The sequence below is a fragment of the Gopherus flavomarginatus genome, chromosome 5 (genome assembly GCF_025201925.1).
Source record: "Gopherus flavomarginatus isolate rGopFla2 chromosome 5, rGopFla2.mat.asm, whole genome shotgun sequence".
In the NCBI taxonomy this organism is placed as follows: Eukaryota; Metazoa; Chordata; order Testudines; family Testudinidae; genus Gopherus; species Gopherus flavomarginatus.
The window spans coordinates 122,253,641-122,276,633 of record NC_066621.1 but is presented as its reverse complement, the minus strand read 5'-3'; positions in this window follow the sequence as shown (position 1 = coordinate 122,276,633).

Here is a 22,993-nt window from a genome sequence, read left to right as displayed (position 1 = left end):
GCCATCAAGATAGTTGAGTGCCTAAATCCTACTTTTTAGGTACCACTGTGCACCACAAAACTCCAGTTCAGCTGCTGTCTAACCCTGTAGGCTCCAAAGATTTTGCCTCTGGACATGTGCACTGCAGTCATACTCTAGGTGTCAGGGCACCTATCTCCTGGCTGAGCATGCACAATCCTATTCCATGATAGGCATCGCCTTTCTCTTGCCTAAACCCAGAGTTATTCACAAACAAGGAACGATAGGTGTCAGCCACCAGAGTCAGGGGGTTGGGAGAGAGGGCTGATCTGGTAGGCTTGCTGAGAGGTGACCCACCTGATCAGAGTCCTCGGGTGAGTTCACACAAAACATCTGGGGCCCAGTAAAAGAGTTAAAATGAATCTCTTGCCCTGTGGTTAGGGCACTCACTTGAAAGGGGGCTGATACTTGTTCAAAATCCTTGTGCTCCTTAGGAGGAGGGGAGTTTTGAAGCAGGACTTCCCACATCCTGGATGAGTCTCCTATCCACCACCACCTCTGTTTTGTTTTGGGTCCCACATTCAACTTAAATGGCCAAATGCCTATCTTCCCCCAATTCATGGATCAAACTCAAAGCTAGGCATCTCCTCCTTTCTGGACTTAGGCATCTATCTACATGAGGAGTGGGGCTCAGCACACGTCCCTCTGGTTAGTGGTTTTTGTTGGCTAGCTTAAGCAGCCCCACCTCCGCGGTGTGCTGGCTTTGTGGATTGCAGTCTAAGGCACCTATCTCTCCCCATTAATTGTATAGGGAACCTAGGTGCTTAACTTTGTAGATCACAGTAGTGTTCTGTGATTTTCTAGATGCCTAAAAATTGTGTGCCGCAATGCTCAGCATCACAACCCATAAGTCTCTTAGTGGATGTGGGCCTCTGCTCTTAAGAGTTTGATGGAACCCAAAGAAGAGAGATGCTGTTTGTAATTTTCTTCACCTGCATCACCTTTTCAAGTGAAGCCTGAGGAAAGCCTAGGCAACTGCAGAAAATTTCTCAGCAAACTGGCTAAGCCCTGGGACAATCAGCAGGCAGTTTCTGTAGCCAATTAAGTATTTGGCCTCTTTGTTGTCATTGCCACCAAATCAGTCAGATTACATATTTAGGTGTCTAAATAAGAACCCGTCTTACATAAACATTTTTTAAAAAACTGGCTTATGCTCCTACAGTAGGTACCCAAATTTAGACATCTTCACATGTACAATAGAGATAATGATATGTCCCAGTTTACAGACAGGTGGTGAGAATTTATTTGTTTGTACAGTGCTGCTGAAGATGTAAAGTTCTATAAAATGGTCAAATATGGGAGGTGGGCTTCCAGTTTGGCATTCTGAACTCAGGTAGATGTATACAGAAGACTGAGAGGGGACATAACAGTTTTCAAGTAGATGAAAGGTTGTTACAAGGAGGAGGGAGGTAAATTGTTCTTCTTAACCTTTGAGGATAGGACAAGAGCAATGGTATTAAGCATTTAAGTAATGGGCTTAAATTGCAGCAATGGCAGTTTAGGTTGGACATTAAGAAAAAATTCCAGTCAGGGTGGTTAAGCACTGGAATAAATTGCCTAGGGAGGTTGTGGAATCTCCATCATTGGAGATTTATAAGAGCAGGTTAGACAAACACCCATCAGGAATGGTCTAGATAATACTTAGTCCTGCCATGAGTGCAGGGAACTGCACTAGATGTCCCCTTCCAGTCCTATGATTATGTATATAATTGGGAAGACCTAGAGGCATGACATTTCATTGAATGAGCTGGCTAAAGACCAGCAGGGATGAGGAAACATGCTAGGTCCTATTATGTGATGTTTTTAAAGGCAGAAGAAATGGGAGAGCCTATTGAGCTCAGGAGTCCCACAGCGGGGAAATAGATCCTAAAAGATTAAAGAGATCTTTGTTTTGAAATATTGAAGAACACGTGCATCCCTGCCAGATTTCTTAGCTTCTGCTGCTTGCTATACCTGACTAACATGTGGTCTGAACAACAAGGGGCTAGGAAGACCCATAAAATGCCACCATCTAGTCATCATTGTATACTGACCATGTCTAAACATCATAAAGTGACGCAACCTTTTCCAAATCCAGGATATGAAGTTAAAACATGGGAATTGTTCTAGAACCTCAGTGTCTGGCAGTATCTCATTCTTAGTAGAAAAGACTAGGTCTAGGATAAATACCTCCCTAAAATAGTCTCTGGTGAAGACTGATACAAATATATCATTTTGGTTTTCTTTAATCTCCTTACTCTCTTTAATTGCTCCTTTATCTTCACAACTGCATTTTTCTTGCAGGTTTCCTGTTTCAAGTTGATTTGTATGAGCTGCTAGTTATTTGCTTTCCAAATTTTCTCTAACATCTCATTTCCATCTTACACTTTATCTGCCATAGTTCATATTTTCTCTCAATTCCACTTGAGACAGATTTTCATTTTCTGAAGAATACCCGGTTGTCTCGAATCATCTCTTGAGCTAAGCAATTTAACTTTTTTGTTATTGGTTTTGCTTGTCGTCTTGTTTCTTATTTTGTTTGGGGGAGTTGCCTGCTCTCTGTCACTATGCATTCTTGCTGCTAGATATGGAAAGTGGACTTGTTCTGATCTGTGTCAGGAGGTAGAAGTTGTGATGGGTTTGGGCCCTTTGGGATGTCACCTGATGTGCTGGGATGCCATTAAGTCAGCCTATTCTGCCAGCCTGGGTCTCCTTTACCTGACGTTGCTGGGTTAGGCTCACAAGCCTCTTCCAGCCAAGCACACAGGCAAGGCCACACCCAGCTGCAGCGAGAGACAGAGATCTGCTCTAGTGCCCACTCCCTTTAAGGGGTACAAACACAAAGGTTTTATGAAATTTGCCCCCTCCCTCAATGTGGAGGGAGCTATGCACAACTTCTTGCCCCTCCAGTTAGAAATTAAATAAACTGGGTTGTATTATAAATAAGAAATAAATGTATTAACTACAAAAAGTGAATATAAGAGAACTGACAGAACAAAGCAGATTACTGAGCAAATAAACGCAAGTTAAGCTCAATATACTTAAGAAACAGGTTACAAAATATAATTTCTTACCCTAAATGTTATTTTAGGCCAGTTGCAAAGTATCTGTAGTTCAGAGTTCCAGTTATATTTCTTTTCAGACTGGACCTCTGTCTCAGTCTGGACTCCCCCACTGCCTTCCCTTCAAGTGGCTTTAGCAGTCTTTCTTCTTGGTGAGACAGGCCAGGGAGAGGAGGAGCCCAGTTTGCCTTCCCCCCCACCCTTAAATAGGATTTACATAAGACAGGAATCCTTTGTTTCCCAAACTTGACCCCCCCCCTTCCCTTCCAATGGAAAGTTACAAGAAGTCCTAGGTAATGTTTAGTATCAGGTGTCAAGACCACCTGACTTTGTAGAATCACAGCATCCATGAGTCAGTGGCAGTATGGAGAATCTGCAGGAAGGCCAAGCCTTGTCACAGTCCATTGTCCTCACTGATCTGTCATCAGCCCTGTCTGCCTTTTCCATTGTTGTACCTGAAGTGTTAGCAGGGGGTATCACCCAAAGAAGCATAGTTGAAATACAGATTCATAGTCAATATTCCCAACTTCAGATACAGAAATGATACAGGCATACAAACTGGATAATCACATTCAGTAAATTAATACCTTTCCAATGATATCTTACAATACCCAACTTGCATGAAGTACATCTCAGTTATGTCATATTCATATCATAAGCATATTTTAATAAAGAATATGGAGTGAAACATCACAGAAGTATGTAGCCTTGCTGGTACTTAGTTCTGAAAAAGCTGGGTACAGCAGATCCAGGATTTCCTCTTCATTCCAAGAATTCTTCCCACAGAAAACATCAACCGATAATTAGAAATCTTTTCAAACAGTTATAGTTAGCTTTAAAATCTCCTTGTGTAAGGAATAAAAAGGATCGTTTCTATTAATCCTTGCACTGATCTTTCATTCTTGCAACTGGAAAAACGTCTTATGATGGGACAGTCACACATGAGGCCCTGAAGTCTGTAACAAGGCAAGTGCAGTAGCGGAATGATGCTGTGTGTCAGGATTAGCCACCGCCAATAAGATTCCTGCTGGTTCCACCATCCTTATTTGGATCAATTGGCCACTTGTTTTGGAAGGTGGGTAGCATTTTTGTTGCAGAAAAAGAACAGTTATATACCTGACAGTAACTGGTTCCTTGAGATGATGTAGTCAACATCAATTCCACTGTAGGTGTCCATGTCTGAAGAGGTCTGGATATATCCAAAGTGTGGCGTTTTCCTTTCCTTGTGTGAAATATGAATTTGAGAACAACACAGGTAAGTTGAGTGATTTCAAGTGGAACTCTGAAACATCTTTGGTGATGAATTTTGCATGAGGTCTCAGAATTACCTTGCCTTTATGAAAGGAGGTATAGGAGTCTTCTGATCAAAGTGATGGCTGCCAGCAAAACCATTTTGAGAGTAAGATGATGGATGAGGCACTTAGAGGGGGACTTCATAAGCCTATGATGGATGATGTTGAGCTCCCATGCTGAAATAAGTTCTCTAACTGGTGGCTGAATCTGCATGAGGTTCTTAAGAAATTCTGACCCTGTTGAAAGAGCAGATAGAGAGCAACTATTGGTGGATAATATGCTGAGCTTGCTGCCAGCTGAACTAAACAAGAGCCCCGAGTGCTTTAACTGTGCAAGTAGTCCAGAATCTTTGGTATTGGGGCCTGCACCAGGTTCAGGGGGTGTTAGACTGCTCATATCAAGAGCCTTTCATATTTAAGGCAGTAAGTTTTCCTCATGGATAGCTTTCTGCTCTGTGCCTGGATCTCCAAACATATGAGTAGCAGTCTCTTCTGTGGACTCAATCAGCCAACATCCAGGCTGTTGGCAGCAATTTCAGGTCTGGACAGAATACTTGACTTGGATGTTGCAACAACAGGGCCTGCAAACTACACTGGTGGCTGCATGCACATGTGCAGGAGGTCAGTCAGTCAAAATTGCCTTGGCCAGTTGGGATTGATGACAAGTCTCACCTGATCTTGTCTGGTCTTGGCAATCACCCCAGGGATTAGCCCTAAGATAATTTTTTCTGTTGGACCAACTTCTGTTGGTGAGACACAAGCTTTCAGTGATCACTCTATACCTGACCTATCAGTCCTCAGCCTCAAAGGAAACCTGCAAAACACTTCCAACGATGAGCCCGAGAGCTTAAATTCATAACTTTGCTAGACACTAAAAATCATGAACTGAATAGAAACACTGGATTTATGGCTTATTACAACAATCTATAACCCACAAACAATGCCCCCCTGCCCCACATCCTTTCTTTCCCCCTTATGACTGGAAGGATGTTAATTGGCCACTTCACCTTGCATGGTCCCTTGACATATGTTAACTCTGTATGGTACACAACCTGTTTCACCTTATATTTAGCAGAGACACTCTGTTAGGCTTGCTCTGTGCTACCAACTTATGTTGGTATAACTATGTCACTCGGGGTGTGGAAAATCCACACCGCCTCAGCAATGTGGTTATACAGCCTCTTGAGGAGGTTGAGTACCTATGCCACAGGCAAAGCTCTCTGGTTGGCACAGATAGAGGCTTCACTAAGTGCTATAGCGGCTGCAGGGCTGTAAATGTAGACAAGCCCTTAGTTTCCTGTCTATGCTCGACAGCGTGTCTCTCCCCCATCTTATTGAAAGTTGGTCCAATAAAAGATATTCCCTCACCTACCTTGTCTCTCTAATTGTTTTCCTTGTGCTTCCTAATGGGGCATGTGTCTAGCTATAATTATTGCATAGATGCTACTAAAAAAACAAACTATCCATTCCTCTGCTTAGCACCCTTTCAAGCTGTCCTTGGAACTTAGGAGGCCTTAGAAAACTTGTGTTACACAAAAGCCCAGAAATTCACAACACTGAGTTTTAAAATAATTCTGTTCCAACAGAAAGGGTTTGGAGTGGTCACTTTACCACATGAAGAGGAAAAATCCAGAAGAAAAAAATGACTGGGCATTTAAGCTTAAATGCATGTTTCTCAGATAATAGCTTGGGGTAAGAGATATTGCTCAAATATCACAAGCAGAATGTTTTCCCAGAAGCCTTGCCTACCGTCACATTTATTTGTAAACTAAAAAAAAGTCTAATATTGTATGGGACTCTTTAGATTTCCATCTTGGGACTGATTCCAATTTCCCACCCTACAAGAGCATTTAATCAAACAGATGACCAGATTGGTTGCCAACAAACCCAGGTTTTGAAAGATATTAGCTCTTTTCAGTTCCCTCTCAGAATCACTGTAAGCAATATTTGCTTTCTAATATTTTGTTTGGCAACTTATTGCAAATTGTCTGGTTTTCTTTGGTTGCTCTGCTAGCCAATAATGCCGTCAGCAATGCTGATCCAGCTGTCAGTCTGGGTATTGCAGCTGTCCTTGTGCCACTCAAATACAATGTTTTTAACACTCATAGAGCAGTCTGTCTGTCTCTCTCCTGCTTTCCCCCTTTGTGGATTTGCTCTCAGTTGTTACAGCTCAGAGAGAGACTGGAATGTATGACCTTAGTTGTCTAGGGGCTGGGTATAAGCCTGCTATTATGTGTTTGAATTACAAACCATGGTACTTCCAATCCATGAAAAGACTTACTCCCATGTGCCCCCCATCCCCAGGCTTGTTTCATGTATCTGACGTGCTGCCTCTAGCACTGCATCCATCAGAGAAATGTAAACCACACCCGTAAACGTAGTCAGTTTTAAGCAACAGTCTCGCAGGGGCATAAAGGTTTTTCTTTTTCTCCTGCTTTGCCAGCATGAAATTTGTATAACCCTATTTTGATCCTACAGCCGTAATGAGCAGCTTCATGATCTCTTGTAAAGGAATTGATTTTTGAGTTGGTTGCTCTGTAGGTTAGACTCGGAAACTAGCTAATGTTGAGTGTCTCATTAAAACTGACCCAATGCAGACTTTATTGATGAAGTCACAAAGAGCTGGCTTGGTGCGTGTTTATGGGCCACTGCATGAGCATTTCACTCAAGTTTTGACTGTGGAGGACACAGTAGAGCCACCACTACACAGTAAATAACTCAACCCAACATGGATGTTTTTGTGCTGGTTGGTTTGTGACTTTGTGACTGTTTTGGGCTGTCCCAGGAGCCATTGTGGCCATGAGCCCTTTTTCACCCACAACTGGCTGGAAGAGGCATATCTGTCATACTTCTCCTCTATGTTACCGCCAGAACAGATTGCTGCAATGTGCTCTATGGTCCAGTCACTTGGCAGATTTTTCCTCAAAGGGAATGTATGCCACTGGAGCACCACAGTTTGAACTGATTTCCATTTTTGGATAAAGTGCCATGGGAGTGGATATTTGATGTCGAAAGCCCTAAAATGGTTTGTATCCTGTGTATTTGCCCTGTGTAGTAATGTGGCAGTTCACATCAGAGCAGGGCTTGAGGGACTGGCGGTCTCATGCTCTGAGGGGTCCTGCTGGCTGGAATTCATTCCCCATAGCAGCATAACACAACCATAGCTTGCATTTGCTCATGTTCAGGGAAGTAGCTGTGTTTCCAGGCTTTTGCTGGAAGGGGTAGGGTGAGTGAAGATGGCTGGAGGAACGGGGGAACAGAAGATTTGTTTGTTTTGGAGTTTTAATATGAACAGTTGAGCAATGTGAATCCTGGATCTATGATTTTGTAAAGAGGTCTGTCAGTGTGCATCCTTGATTGAGCCCAGTTAACTGCCTTCTGTTCCAGGGCATGATGGGGGTCCTTTAGAGACTGAGTCCTAACACCAGAAAGCCTACATCAAAGCACAGTGTGATGCCATGTTTTCAAAGTCACTGTTGGGGTAGGGGGGAGAGAGAGAGAGGTGCTTAGTAGCTTGTAAGTCAAATTAGGCTCATGCATTGGACAGTTCAGTTTCACTGTGAGGCAGTAAGAACTTCATTACTAATGGCTTTAGCATAGAGGCTGGCTGGCATCCCTTGGAAAACAAAAAGCCTAGATTGCTTCACTATTCCTGATCAGCTCACAAGAATTATCCCCAAACCAACAACAGGAGACAAGGCTTCCTTTTAATATTTAAAAGTGGTGATGGGTCTACGTCAAACTCTGCAGTTCATGAGCACCTTTCATACAGCAGGATTTCGAAGAACCATCCAGGACCCTTAACACTTAAAGTGTCCTGCAAGAAGAGAAGTGAGTTCGCATTTAGTTTGTTTTTACATGCTCCTAATAAGCATCAAGCCCTAATTTTAACCTCAGCTCCTTTCTGAATCCACAAATTGGAAAAAAAAAAAAAAAAAGGAAAAAAAGAAGGGGATGGGGAATTGTTTTTAAGATGGATGAATGCAATATGCAGCAAAAATCTCTCATTTCAGTTGCTGAACTCATTTAAATTTATTCTCCATCCTTTTTCTAGCAAGTATTTAAGAATCACCCTTATCGCCCTCCTACTCTATACCTCAAAAGCAACAAAACCTCCTGCCATCATCTTACAGGCTGCACACTTTAACAGAAACAAATGTTCACTTTAACAGAGAAATGCTTGGCTCTGCCTGGCTGCTGTCATCATCCCTGGTTGACCACAGATTGTAATACCCTCTTCCCTAAGGACCATTAAACTATATTTCCTTTTTTTCACTGCCATAAGTATTCCATGGGATCCTGTTTCTACTCAGTAAGACTTTTCAAAAGTCACCTGTGCTGCAAAAAATCCCCTGCCTATTTTATTTGAAATCTGATAATGTTAAGAGCTGCTCTAACAGTGCTTTAAACGGGGACTCATCAAAAGGTGCTTTAATTACAATTAAAAAGCTTTTCTATTTTGCTGGCTGAGCACTAGGAAAGTTGTTAGTCCCCAGGTGGATCTTATTTGGGAAACAGTTACAGCGCCAATTTTTCTGTGCCTGCTCTACCAGGAAGAAAGTGGTTTCTGGTCAGCAGAAGGTAAGACAGGTCAGCTCAGCAGAGAAAGGAACTGAGATGCTTCTTGTGCTCATACTGTGAGACACCTGCCACTCCTTGGTTCCTGAACTCTGCTGTATTACTGTTTATATTATAGACTAACACATTTATTTGAGCATAAGCTTTCGTGGGCTACAGCCCACTTCATCAGATGCATAGACTGGAACATACAGCAAGAAGATATTTATACATACAGAGAACATGGAAAGGACATAATCACATTAGCCATGCCATCAAGGGCTCATTCACCTGCACATCTACCAATATGATATATCCCTCATGTGCCAGCAATGCCCCTCTGCAAAACATTGGCCGGACCGGACAGTCTCTATGCAAAAGAATAAATGGACACAAATCTGACATCAGGAATCATAACATTCATAAACCAGTGGGAAAACACTTCAACTTCTCTAACCACTCAGTGACAGACTTGAAGGTGGCAATTTTACAACAAAAAAACTTCAAAAACAAACTCCAAAGTGATACTGCTGAACTTGAATTAATATTCAAATTAGGTACAATTAACTTAGGTTTGAACAGAGACTGGGAATGGTTGGGCCATTACACTAATTGAATCTATTTCCCCATGTTAAGTATCCTCAAACCTTCTATGGGTCAACTCGATTATCACTTCAAAAGTTTTTTTTTCCTGCTGATGATAGCTCATCTCAATTGATTGGCCTCTTACAGTTGGTATGGCTACTTCCACCTTTTCATGTTCTCTGTATGTATAAATATCTTCGTGCTGTATGTTCCAGTCTATGCATCCGATGAAGTGGGCTGTAGCCCACAAAAGCTTTTGCTTAAATAAATTTGTTAGTCTCTAAGGTGCCACAAGTACTTCTGTTCTTTTTGCGGATACAGGCTAACATGGCTGCTACTCTGAAACCGCCAAAATCAGGATCAGGGTGCTATTGTGCTAGTCACTGTACAACCACAAAAGATGAGATGACTCCTGCCTCAAATAGACAAAGGATGGAGACAATAAGGATACAGCACTCAGAGAGTACAGTTTGCAAACATCCTTGGGTTCAGACATCACTTGGGGTACTAACTCTAAAAGCTAAACCTGGCAATTTAACTTGCAGTAATATTCACTGCTGATCATGGCAGCAAAGAAAGTCCTTGTAACCTGCTTATTCAACAATTTTAAACTGCTTCTTAGGGTCTGCTAAGTGCCACAAGCTCTAAATATCGCTTTGCTCAGCTGCCAAAAACCTTCTAGCTTCCCCGCTGACAACTTCTACCACACAGTTCTGAATTTGCCTACAGCTAGTCTATTTCTTCAAAGGAGGACTTACCAAATTCAGTTTGAGCTCATTATCCCAGGAGAGAGAGACAGGTGATTGGTCCACTCATCTGAGAACATGGCATAATTCTTTTTTGTTTGATGTGGGTTTTTTACATGTTCTTGACACCTTACCCAAATCACAGGAGTGGTGGCAGCAGTGGTCGATTGTCCTTGGTAGCTGCCAAGGAAATATTAGTGTGATGGAAAGCAATAGGATGAAATTAAAGGAAGGAAAATTTAGGCTGAGCAATGTGAAACGAGCTTGTTTCCTTGGGCAAGGGTAGAAGCACCATTGCTTGAGATATTTTAAACTTAAATAGACAAAGTACTAGCTGATATACTGGGGTGGGGGACGCAGCCCCACATTGGCAAGGAAATAGACAAAATGAGCTATCATGCATCGTCTCATCTCAAATGTCTTAGATTCTATGGCCTTGAATGGAAGAAGCTGAAACAAGTTAGTAGTAAAGAAGGAAATTGCTATCTCTTCTATATTTGTAATCAATTTTCATGCCCAATTTCCTGGTTTCCAGGAATAAATAGAGGAGCTACATAGCCATGAATGAGCTGAAAAAAGTGAGTTTCCTAGGGTCATGATAGCAATTCAGCAAAAATGACAGAAGAAAAAAGCAATTTAAAACTGTTGCAAATTCAGTACATCAATTTTTAATAAAAATTCCATTGTATATAACATTATGAAGTCTTTTGAGAAAACTGTTTGACATCTGCAACAATGAAGTAGACTGCCATTTGAGTGAAAGGAGGACGTTAGACACACACCAAAACCACAGACAGAGAATTAGGATTTGGGAAGCATACAGTACACCTCTAAGCCTAGACCAAGGTAGGCAGTGAAACAGTTTTAACCCTCCTAGTGAAGCTTCTTTTTATGCTGCAAGATGCTCCACAGACTTTTACGCCAGAAGGGACCATCATGATCAGCTAGTCTGATCACTTTCACATTGCAGGCCACAGAACTTCACCTACCCATTCATATAACAGACCCTTAACCTGTGGGTGAGTTACTGAAGCCCTCAAATTATGATTTAAAGATGTCAAGTTACAGAAATGCCACCATTTACTCTATTTTATACCTCCAAGTGATGACCCCCATGCCCCAAGCTGCAAAGGAAAGCAAAATGCTCCCAGGCTATATGCCAATGTGACCTGGGGGAAAATTCCTTCCCAACCCCAAATATGGTGGCCAATTGGACTCTGAGCATTTTAGTAAGACCCAACAGCCAGCCACATGGGAAAGAATTCTCTGTAGTAACTCAGAGTCCACCTCATCTAGTGTCCCATCACCAAACATTGGGGATATTTGCTAATAGCTGTTGCACAGCAGATACATGCCATTGTAGGCAGTCCAATCATAGTAGCCCATCATAAATTTATCAAGCTCAGCATGGGCAATGGGTAGCCAAGACCAGGAGAGGCTAAGCCTCCCCTGACCCAGGCCGTTGTGCCTGACCACTCGCTGCCCCGAGACCCTGCTCTTCCTCCCCCTGTATCCTTAAGATGGTGGGAGGCACTCAGCTCGACCCAGTGGCCTGGTGCTTGGGCCTGCCAGTGGTCAGGGGTAGCATGGGGTGGCACTCAGGCTGAGCGGGCAGGGGTGGGAGGGGCAGTGGCTTGGAGCGGTGCTGAGGGCTGGCTGTTCCAGAACTTCACACCTCTGATGGTTAGAAACCTTTATCTAATTTCAAGACTAAACTTGTTGATGGCCAATTTATATCATTTGTTCTTGTGTCAACACTGGCACTTACCGGCACTAACTCTTTGCTCTCCCTGGTATTTATTCCTCTGATACATTTATAGACAGCAATTATAGCTTCCTTCAGCCTTCATTTGGTATAGGACTAAACAAGCCAAGCTCTTTGAGTATCCTCTCATAAGGTAGGTTTTTGAGTTCTCTGATCATCCTAATAGCCCTTCTCTGCACCTGTTCTAGTTTGACTTCATCTTTCTTTAATATGGGAGCCCAGAATTGCATACAGTATTTCAGATGAGGTCTCACCAGTGTCTTATACTAATACATCCCTATCGCTGCTGGAAATACTTTGCCTGCCACATCCTCAGATTGCATTAGCCTTTTTCATAGCTGCATCACATTGGCAGCTGAGTCATCCATGATCAAGACACCAAAGTCTTCCTCCTCATTTGTCACATCCAACTGATAAGTCCCCAGCTTATAGCAGAAATTCTTGTTATTAGTCCCTAAATGTATAACCTTGTACTTTGCAATATTGAATTTCATCCCATTTCTTTTACTCCAGTTTTCATAGTCCTCCAGATCTGCTTGTATGATATTCTGGTCCTCCACCATATTGGCAATACCTCCCACCTTTGTGTCATCTGCAAATTTTATTAGCACACTCCCACTTCTTGTGCCAAGGTCATTAATAAAAATGTTAAATAAGACTGATCTCTGACAAACTGCATTAGCAACCCCTTCTAATAATCTGGCACAAGAGGCAAAGTCTATGCGCTTTTCTGTGTTGGGATTTCAAGCCACTGATGTAACTGCACCTAAGGTATTCACAATTTACATTGGTGTATTATTTGCATGGGTATCTCTTACTCCAGTGTCTAACTGGGATTGAGTTTTAAAATCTGAGGGGTTAATCCAGGGATCGGCAACCTTTGGCATGTGGCCCATCAGGGAAATCCGGTGGCGGGCTGGACGGTTTGTTACCTTCAGCATCCGCAGGTTCAGTTGATCATGGCTCCCACTGGCCATGGTTCACCATTCCAGGCCAATGGGGGCTGCAGGAAGCAGTGCGGGCCAAAGGAAATACTAAGCAGAAACACCAGATTTTGCATACACAATAAGGCATTATCACAGATCCACTTATACTGGGCACAAATAGGTGCCAGGATGAGCTTCCTGTCAGGTATCCTATGCCAGTAGTTGGTCAAAAACCATTAGAAGGGAGGGCTGAGGCTGGTGAGAGGTGGTTTTTTGGGGGATCTTGAAAAAGTTGCCAGGACTGTACTCTCAAGACACTGGAGACTAATTCAACAGGGACTGTAGTAGTCCAGGCTACCAGGAAGGTGGCAGTGAGACCAAGTTCAGAGGAGAAGCAACTTCTGAGAAGAAAATCTGAACTGGGATCTGTAATAATTTCCTGCATGCAAGGCGCTAAAAAGGGCACCTCTTGAGGGACAATAACTGAATTCATTCACGGGTTTACTTGTAAGCACTAAAGGAAGAGTTCATTAACTAAGTTTGGAGTGGAGCTGTTCAAAGCACCTACCATGATTTACCAGCAAGCAGCCTCCTTCTGGGGCCAGCATCCTTGGAATAAAGGAGCAGAGTGAGAGCTGACACAATATAACATTTCCAAATGAGAAGTCTAGTGGTGGCAGCAGTTACATGATTCCAGGCTGTAGCAAAACTGGGGTTACCACAGTTGGTGATAAGAGAACTGTAGAGACTAGAAACTGAAGCAATGGATTGGCAATTTATGACCAAGAGTGGAAAGCAAGCTAGGCATTCAATCTAGCTACAAGTATCAAATACTTATCAGATACTCAGTAAGATAATTTTCAAGGAACCTGTCTGTAGGAGAACAGAACAAAAAGCTGCAAGGGAGGTAACTGACAGACTAATGCCAATAGGGCCAACCATCTAAAGTGCCTTCAGCAGCACTTGCTTCCGAACTATGGTACATCTGGCAAGCTACTAGTATTTGAGAAGTTTGGTGAACCTTAGCACTAAGGGCTATAATAATTACATTCCCAATCTCCCTATAGGAAGGGAAAGTTATGTAGATATGGAATAGAGACAAAAGGGGTTATTGAAGTCTAAATATTTTTTTACAGAGAAAAATATAAACCCTTAAGCAACTCATTAGAAAGTTGCTTAGACCTTGACACCATGCAATCAATCATTTATGAACAAAGTATTTTATTGGGAAACAAACACTTTTTATAATAAAAATCCCATAGAAACACCACCACTAAGGAAAATTTTACAGTATAGGAAAAAGACCTTGTTACATTTGAAAAAGCAGTTAGAAAATCAGTACATATAATAGACCAAAAATGGCAAAAGAGCATCTGATGAAGTGGGTTTTAGCCATGAAAGCTTATGCCCAAATAAATTTGTTAGTCTCTAAGGTGCCACAAGGACTACTCGTTGTTTTGACTACATCAGTAACCTAAGAAGAATGGAGTAAGATATCTGAAATAGCATGAGCTTTTACAATCAATCAATCTTTGGCAAACTCTTATCTAAAATCCATAGCATAGACATTCCCCTATAGCTTTTAAATATCTTTTACCACGTTACACCCAACTTATTCAAGAAATACAAAGCAGAAACACCAGACTTTGCATATACAGTAAAGCAGTATCACAAATCCACTTATACTGGACAAAAATAAGTACCAGGACAAGCTTCTTTTCAGATATCCTATATGATGTAGATTTTATATATATGTTTATTAGGAAGGAAATGGGATCCAAAAATCAATACAAATAGAAACGTACCCTATATTAGTAATTGCAAAGGAATTTATATTGACTAGCAGAATTTCTGTCTTCAATGAATAAGTATTTTCCCGTAGAACAAGTTATGTAGCTTGTTTAGGTTAACTAAAGTGATCTTTTGGCATCTATATATATTTTAAAAGAACTGTTCACCCATTTTCCTCTTCCTGTTGAAGATGCATATGATTTGAGATAGTTTTTTTATTTTTACAATTCCACATAAGGAGACATAAAGTCTCCATATATTACAAATATGTAGTATTTTCCTTTGGACTGGATTGGTTTATCTTCTATTTAACTAATAAACATACACACAGACATGCACACACACACAAAAGTTTGTCTGGGACCTCTAACTCTACACCCTTTGTGATACCTTGGTTGAACAAAGCGGACAGACAGCTGCTCTACCAGGTCAGCTGGTGAATCCCCTTACCTAGAGGGTAAAACTGGCATAGCCTGCTGCACAGTACCTGATCCACAGTGTTTCCAGCTGTGGCCAGTGGAGCTGTCCCCAGGGAACTAACAGGCACAATATAAAACAGACTTAGGCTGCTCTAAATTAGGCCAGAGCAAGCCCAGAGATTAGAGGAGCACGGAGGAAGCTATAAACCACTTTTCTTACAGTATTTCAGCAGTTCTGGTTTCCAAGCGTGGGTGAAACCAACAGGTGTAGGGGTGAGTAAAAATGAAAACAAAACAAGAAGCCAAATTCATCACTGCTACAGCACTATTGGTTTTCATGGTGTTACATCAGCGTTTTGAGCACGATATTACAAAGATCTCTTTGCCTACATGAGAGTACTTCACAAAGCTGGTGAATTCAGGTCACTTTGCCTGCCAGCCAAGGCAGCAATGATTTTATAATCAGGATCGTGGAATTAGCCAAACTACTGGGGCTGGACTGGAATAAGGATACATACAGAATTTTATACCTGAATAATTACAACTGTGGCAATGCTCCTTAAAAACTGAACAGTCACAGTAGTGGCAACTTTCCCTTATCTATTTGAGTTGCATTACTATTGTCTTGCTTTCACTGTTAGGTGCCCTATTTCTGGCTGCTAGAGTGAATTACTATCCCTCAGAGAAATTCCACAGAAATTCCCAGAGGGGGAAAACTTTAAAAATACCCAGCTGAGGGCACAGACCACCCTTTGTTCTCCCATTTGTGGAAGGGTGTAACTTTTCAATTACATGGATCCTAGTGGCCCATGGGAAATCTGGATCCAAATCCCACAGCTGTCTCACGTTGTTGTACCATCTCTCCCAATATTGGCAGCATAGCTGGCTCAGTCACAATACTCCCTTTTGGTCCTGCATCACCATTGCACACTTTTTCTGCCTTCAAGGGAGCTAAAAGGAGAGTGAGTAATGGCTAAAATAAGCAGCAATCTGCTCAGTAACTTCTGCTGTTTACCCAAAGAGTCGGTCAGGGTAGTTCTTGTGCCACCACCAGCTTCTTGCACATGACAATGCAAGTGTGGCACTAGACAGTTTGCTGGTGGCAAGGAGAAGACTATTTTAGCAACGCCCACCTTTCCCAAACAGCTCCTTATTTGCATTTTTTGTATAGTTATCAAGTTTTGTGTAGCTCAATAACAGTTCTGACCAAAGAGAAAAAGGTCACTGAGCTCCCCCATGTGGTAGCCCGAGCAGCGAGAGCTATGCCTGAGGGGACCGCCCCACATGGTCACAAGCTTTGTCTACACTACAAAGTTTTGTCAGCAAAAGCTGGGGAGGTATACACACTACAAAGCTACTTTGGCAGCAAAACTCTGCTTTTTGCTGACAAAATAAAACCATCTCAATGAGAGGAATAAGTTGCGGCAAAGTTAAAGCGACAAAAGGCTTGTCTACACCGCTGCAGCTTTTTGCGACAAGGCTGTGTCGAACAGCCTTATCGCTAAAAGTCAGTGTGTGTAAACGCTCTTTTTCAGTACTTTGTCAGTACTTTCGCCAACAAAATACTTCCAGTCCCACAAGCGGCACGCCTGCCGACAAAGTCACATTCACACTGCCACTTGTGTTGGCAAAACTTTTCTGATCTTTCGTCGGGGGGGAGGGGAGTTTTTTTTAAAGTACCCGTGAAAGACAAAAGTTTCGTCGACAACTTTGCAGTATTGAGCCCAAAGTGTCAGGGTAGACACTGATGTTTGTTTTGGCGCTGTAACTAGCTTCCACCAGTATCCCACAATGCCTGCCGTGACCGTTCTGACCATTATTCTGATTGCTGCTGCCTTGCAGACATGCGCCCTCTCCCCTTTCAAAGCACCAGGAAGTATCTGGCAGCTGAGCACACTGCTCTCTTTGGGGAGCAAATCATTAACGTGGAATGCTCCTGTTCTGCCATGCACTAGGACAGAGGTGGGAAAACTATGGCCCGCGGGCCACACCGAGCCTGCAGGACCGTCCTGCCCGGCCCCTGAGCTCCTGGCCCGGGAGGCTAGCCCCCGGCCCTTCCCCCTCTCCCACAGCCTCTGCTCGCTCACTCCGCCACCAGCGCAATGCCCTGGACAGCGGGGCTGTGAGCTTCTGGGGCAGTGCAGCTGCAGAGCCCAACCTGACCCAGTCTCTGTGCTGTGTGGTGGTGGTGATGGCAGCGTGGCCCGGCTCCAGCTGGGCGGTGCAGCTATAGTGCTGCCAGCCACTGGTGCTCTAGGCAGTGCGGTAAGGGGGCAGGGAGCAGGAGGGGCTGGATAGAGGGCAGGGGAGTTCAGGGCGGTGGCCAGAGGGAGGGGGTGTGGATGGGGGGTTGGGGTGGTAGTGGGGGAACAGGGGGTTGAATGGGAACAGGAGTCCCAGGGGGCAGTTAGAAAGGAGTGGGGGGGTTGGATGGGGCAGCAGGGGGCAGTCAGGGGCAGGGGTTCAGGGGCGATCAGGGAACAGGGAGAAGGGGTGGTTGGATGGGGCAGGGGTCCTGGGAGGCAGTCAGGAATGAGATGAGGGGTTGGATGGGGTGGCGACGGTCCAGGGGCAGTCAGGGGATGGGGAGCAGGGGTGTGTGGATGGGGCAGGGGTCCCGGGGGGGGGCCCTCAGGGAACAGGTGGGTTGGATGGGGCAGGAGTCCTGGGGAGGGGGCAGATAGAAGGTGGGAGGGCGAGCCACGCCTCCCTCCCCTAACTGGCCCTCCATACAATTTACAAAACCCAATGCGGCCCTCAGGCCAAAGAGTTTGCCCACCCCTGCACTAGAAACACAGGGGCAAGCAGATTGCTGCTGCAGGGAGTGTGTGTGTGTGTGTGTGTGTGTGTGTGAGGGTGTCTGCTGTGCTGCATTGACATTCCTCAGCACCGAGAGGTCACAGAGCTACTCAGGATCCCACTCCTGGCAGCTGAGGAGACTGTGGAAGAACTCAGAGGAAATCACAGAACCATAGGCAGGCAGGCAGCGCGGGCTGTTTTGGGAGAAACTGCTGTGCAAAGCAGAACGAGGGCTGGCGTGTGGGGGTGTTTCCCCCCCCCATGCCTCAGGATAGGTCAGTCAGCCTGCTGTCTCCCCCATCCCAGATATACCCCTCTCCTCTCCCTCCCGCCTCACACTTCAGTTGAAAAATCAGCTTACAATCTACTAGGATGTCCCTGGAAAGATATTGAGAATCCTGCATCACCTGATGCTGTACCTGCCCCATGAGGCATTGTAAATCCTTCCCAAAGCACCTGTGGCCAGTTGCACAGTGGGATAGTTATCACAGTGCACTGCTGTCTGTGTCAATGCAAGAGCTGTTAGTGTGGATGCATTCTGCCAACACAAGGAGCTAGTGTGGACATGCAACAGTAGTTTTAATTAAAGCACTTTAATGCAGCATAACTTTTGCTGACAGAACTTTGTCGTAAAGACAAGGCCTTATTCCCATACTCAGGGGACTGTGTTAGGGAAATTAGAATCTTTTACTTTATGGTAAGAAATGTCATGGTATGGACCTCAAAATGTTGCCCCCAGGAGGGGCTGCCCTTGCCCCATGGGAGAGGCTTTGGAGAAGTAGGGGGAAGGGAGACAACAAAAATTTTGAATAGAAGTTTCTGGTGCTCCTCCCTAGAAATTTTTGACGTGTTCCCAGCCACCTACCCACCGATCCCCCAAAGTCAATTTCTGTCATCATCTTCCCTTCAAAATCAATTAGCTGCTCTTACTGCTTTGTGGATTCCTGTTGCTCTACAGAGTGCCAGGATGTCCTCAGGATCTTCGCTCCTGGCTGCTCATAGCAAGAGCTTTACTCCCCTCAGCTAGGAAGAACTGTGAAGAAGGAGAGTCTCAGAGAGAAGCCAAGTAGTCAGAGGAGAGGGCAGGTGGGACCTGAGATAAGCTCCCAAGGAAATGCTGCTGCTTGGGAGGGTCACAGCTATACTATTCTGGGTATGTCAGTGAGATATCAACAGGTCTCAAACCAAGATAGTGGAGAGAAGTGGAAGGGCTCAGCTGTCCAAGGCAATCGGAAGAGATGAAATGGTGCCAGGTACAAGTCCTGTCATCCAAAAGTGAGACAAGGCAACTGTCATGGTAGAATCATTGCATATCAGAGTTGGAAGGGACCTCATGAGGTCATCTAGTCCAATCCTTGCTCAAAGCAGGACCAATCACCAGACAGATTTTTGCCTTGGATCCCTAAGTGGCTCCCTTAAGGATTAAACTCACAACCCTGCGTTTAGCAGGTCAATGCTCAAACCATAAGCTATCACTCCCCCTCCACTATGTTAGCCCCTACCATGCCTGGTCAGGGGAAGAGGTAGAAGAACCCTTAAGCAGAAGAAAGACATAAGGTGAAGTGATACAGTGGTTCAACACTCTCCTAGGTAGTGTGCAAGTGCAGCCAAAAGGCCTGGGTGCTTCCTTTGATAGGTGTAGGACTGCAGGCAGAGGAAATCTTCCAAGTTCAGGCTTCTTTTAGCAGGACAACTCCTCTATAAAAGGCAAGACAATCCAGATGGGAGCCAATTAGGCTTGTCCAGCAGGAGTAGGGGCCCCCACCTTTGAAAATAAAATGTCATAATTTGGGGGCAGCTCCCCCAAATAAATAAGAGGCTAGTCCTGCTGGTCACTCCCAGAACACAGGAAGGGAAGGGAGGGAAAAGGCCACCAGGCTCTCTCACATGACTCCAAAGATGAGTTCTGGGTTGAGCTGGGGCCCATTGTGAGCCTGAAAGGGCCTGGGACACTTCAGAATCTTGGGAAGCTGGGATGGGAGCACTTTTGAGTCTGGAGCAACATGAATTCTGAGGGAACTGGGGCAGGAGTATTTGAGGGGGTGAGGAACTCTTAGATCAGGGTCTGGGACAATGGAATCCTGAGCAGCAGGGAGGGAGGGACAATCAGAGTCTGAGGGGGGGAGGGTCTTCACTGGGCTCTGGGCTTCCTCTGCTTGTCCCCTTGTGAGTCAGAAAGGGGGCAGCCACATGCAATGAAAGTGCAGCTGGGAAGCTGTAGCTATTCCTCCATCCAAACTCATTCCCTTAAAGCACCAGCACCATTTCCCTTTGGTGTCAGGCTCTTGGACCCTTCCCTGTCCCAGCTGTGCTGGAAAGTATCACATGTGTATCTCACATGATTCCTGGCAGGCTCACTTTTGCTCCCCTCTAAGCTACACACTTGACCTGCTATTCTAATAGCAAGTTAGTTGCGTGCAACCCAGCTATTTGGCAGAATTACCTGGTGCCTAACAGTGTAGATGGAACAGGGGCGGCAGCAGCGGGGCACATGGGTAGGGTGACCATATTTCCCTATGCTGAATACGGGACACCTGGTAAAATTACTCGTATTCAAGCGAGTTCAATGGCAATCAATCAGAACTATGCAGTACAAAAGTTCAAATTAACATCAAGTTGACTGCACACCTGTTAGAACTACTGCGTAGTTGGATTTTTTTTTATTTACCTTCTGATCTTTAGGGTTCACGCAGAGCGTTCTGATCAGGGGCTGGTTCTCTGCACAGCACTGGGAGTGGGATATGCCATGCCAGGGGGGATATGGAGGAGCAATGGGGCTAGGTGGGCTGAAGGGGCAAAGCAGGAGAGGACAGCAAGATGGGGAGCATGTAAAAGGCTGATGGGTGGGCAGCAGAGGTGACATGTAACCAGCTGCTGCCTGGCACCTGCCCTCATTCACCAGCCACTGCAGCTCACTGTGCACAATCAGTGCTGGCTAGAAACAGGACAGGAGGTGAGGCCCTGCTGGCTGAAAGCCAGCATGCAGCAGGGACTGCACTGTCAGACCAGCAGGAGGAGTGGCCAGCCTCGCACACAGCAGGTTTGCCCCACCACCAGCCTTGCACACCCACCCCCATCATCAGCCACTGGACCCCCCTCACTCATTGCTGGTGGGCAGGTGGCTGGCGAGCAGGGATCCAACCAGCAGCAGGACCTGCCAGAACTGACGGGAAGGAGTGGAGGGGTGCAGAAGGCCAGAGGCAGCTCCAGGCACCAGCGCACCAAGTGCGTGCGTGGGGCGGCAAGCCGCAGGGGGCAGCCTGTCAGTTGCCATGAGGGCAGCAGTCAGGCAGCCTTCGGCGGCATTTCTGCAGGAGGTCTGCCAGTCCCGCAGTTTCGGTGGTAATTCAGAGGCAGGTATGCCAAAGGCGTGGGACTGGCAGACCTCCCGCAGAAAGTCGCCGAATCCACATTACCAGTGGACCTCCCACAGGCGCGCCGCCGAAAGCCACCTGACTGCCGTGCTTGAGGCGGCAAAATAAATAGAGCTGCCCCTGCAGAAGGCAGAAAATATGGGACAATTTGCCCATTTTTAAGAAGTCAGGACACTTGTAGGAGGGCTTAAATACAGGACTGTCCCTTTAAAAACAGGATGTCTGGTCACCCTACACATGGGGAGTTAGGGAACGTAAATTGACTTTTAGGTGGCAGTAGAAAATAGTTGCCTAGGGGGGCAGGAAATGAGGGGGTGAAGTTTTATGTAGCTCCTTGTGTGACTTTCCTCAGCAGTGAGAACATTGCCACCAACCCCAAACGACACCTCTCCGCCCTGAGCAGTGGTAGTGGGACGAGGTGGCAAAGAATGACAATTCTTTTTCACCTGTGATAAATGTAATATGTGGAGCTGCAAAATACCTGGCAGCTATGACCATTTCGTGCTGCTGTGTGACTGTATGCCATAAAGAAGCAACAAAAGGAACAAACCCACTTCTCCTTTTGCACATTCTCTTTAAAGTCACTGTGCAACGTGAGGGACTGTGGCTTGCAAATAGGCATCAGGGAGTGGCTGTCATGATCACACTATCCTATCCCATACTGCTGGAGGGCTTCTTCTCTGGTTGCTGGCCCATACTGAAGCTCAAGCCACCACATCTACACTATCAGAGGGGTAGCCGTGTTAGTCTGGATCTGTAAAAGCAGCAAAGAATCCTGGGGCACCTTATAGACTAACAGACGTTTTGGAGCATGAGCTTTCGTGGGTGAATACCCACTTCCTCAGATGCATGTAATGGAAATTTCCAGGGGCAGGTATATATATGCAAGCAAGCTAGAGATAACGAGGTCAGTTCAATCAGGGAGGATGAGGCCCTGTTCTAGCAGTTGAGGTGTGAAAACCAAGAGAGGAGAAACTGGTTCTGTAATTGGCAAGCCATTCACAGTCTTTGTTCAATCCTGAGCTGATGGTGTCAAATTTGCAGATGAACTGAAGCTCAGCAGTTTCTCTTTGAAGTCTGGTCCTGAAGTTTTTTTGCTGCAGGATGGCCACCTTAAGGTCTGCTATAGGGTGGCCAGGGAGGTTGAAGTGCTCTCCTACAGGTTTTTGTATATTGCCATTCCTAATGTCTGATTTGTGTCCATTTATCCTTTTCCGTAGAGACTGTCCAGTTTGGCCGTTGTACATAGCAGGGGGGCATTGCTGGCATATGATGGCGTATATTACATTGGTGATGGTGTAGATCCTTGATGATGCGTTGGAGGGGTTTTAGCTGGGGGCTATATGTTATGGCCAGTGGAGTCCTGTTGGTTTCTTTCTTGGGTTTGTCTTGCAGTAGGATCTACAACCCATCCTGGACAATGATCCCACACTTTCACAGGCCTTGGGTGTCAGGCCAGTCCTTGCCCACAGACAACTTGCCAACCTGAAACATATTCTCACCAGTAACTGCACACCGCACCATAATAACTCTAGCTCAGGAACCAATCCATGCAACAAACCTCGATGCCAACTCTGCCCACATATCTACACCAGCGACACCATCACAGGACCTAACCAGATCAGCCACACCATCACCGGTTCATTCACCTGCACATCCACCATTTGCAAATTTGACACC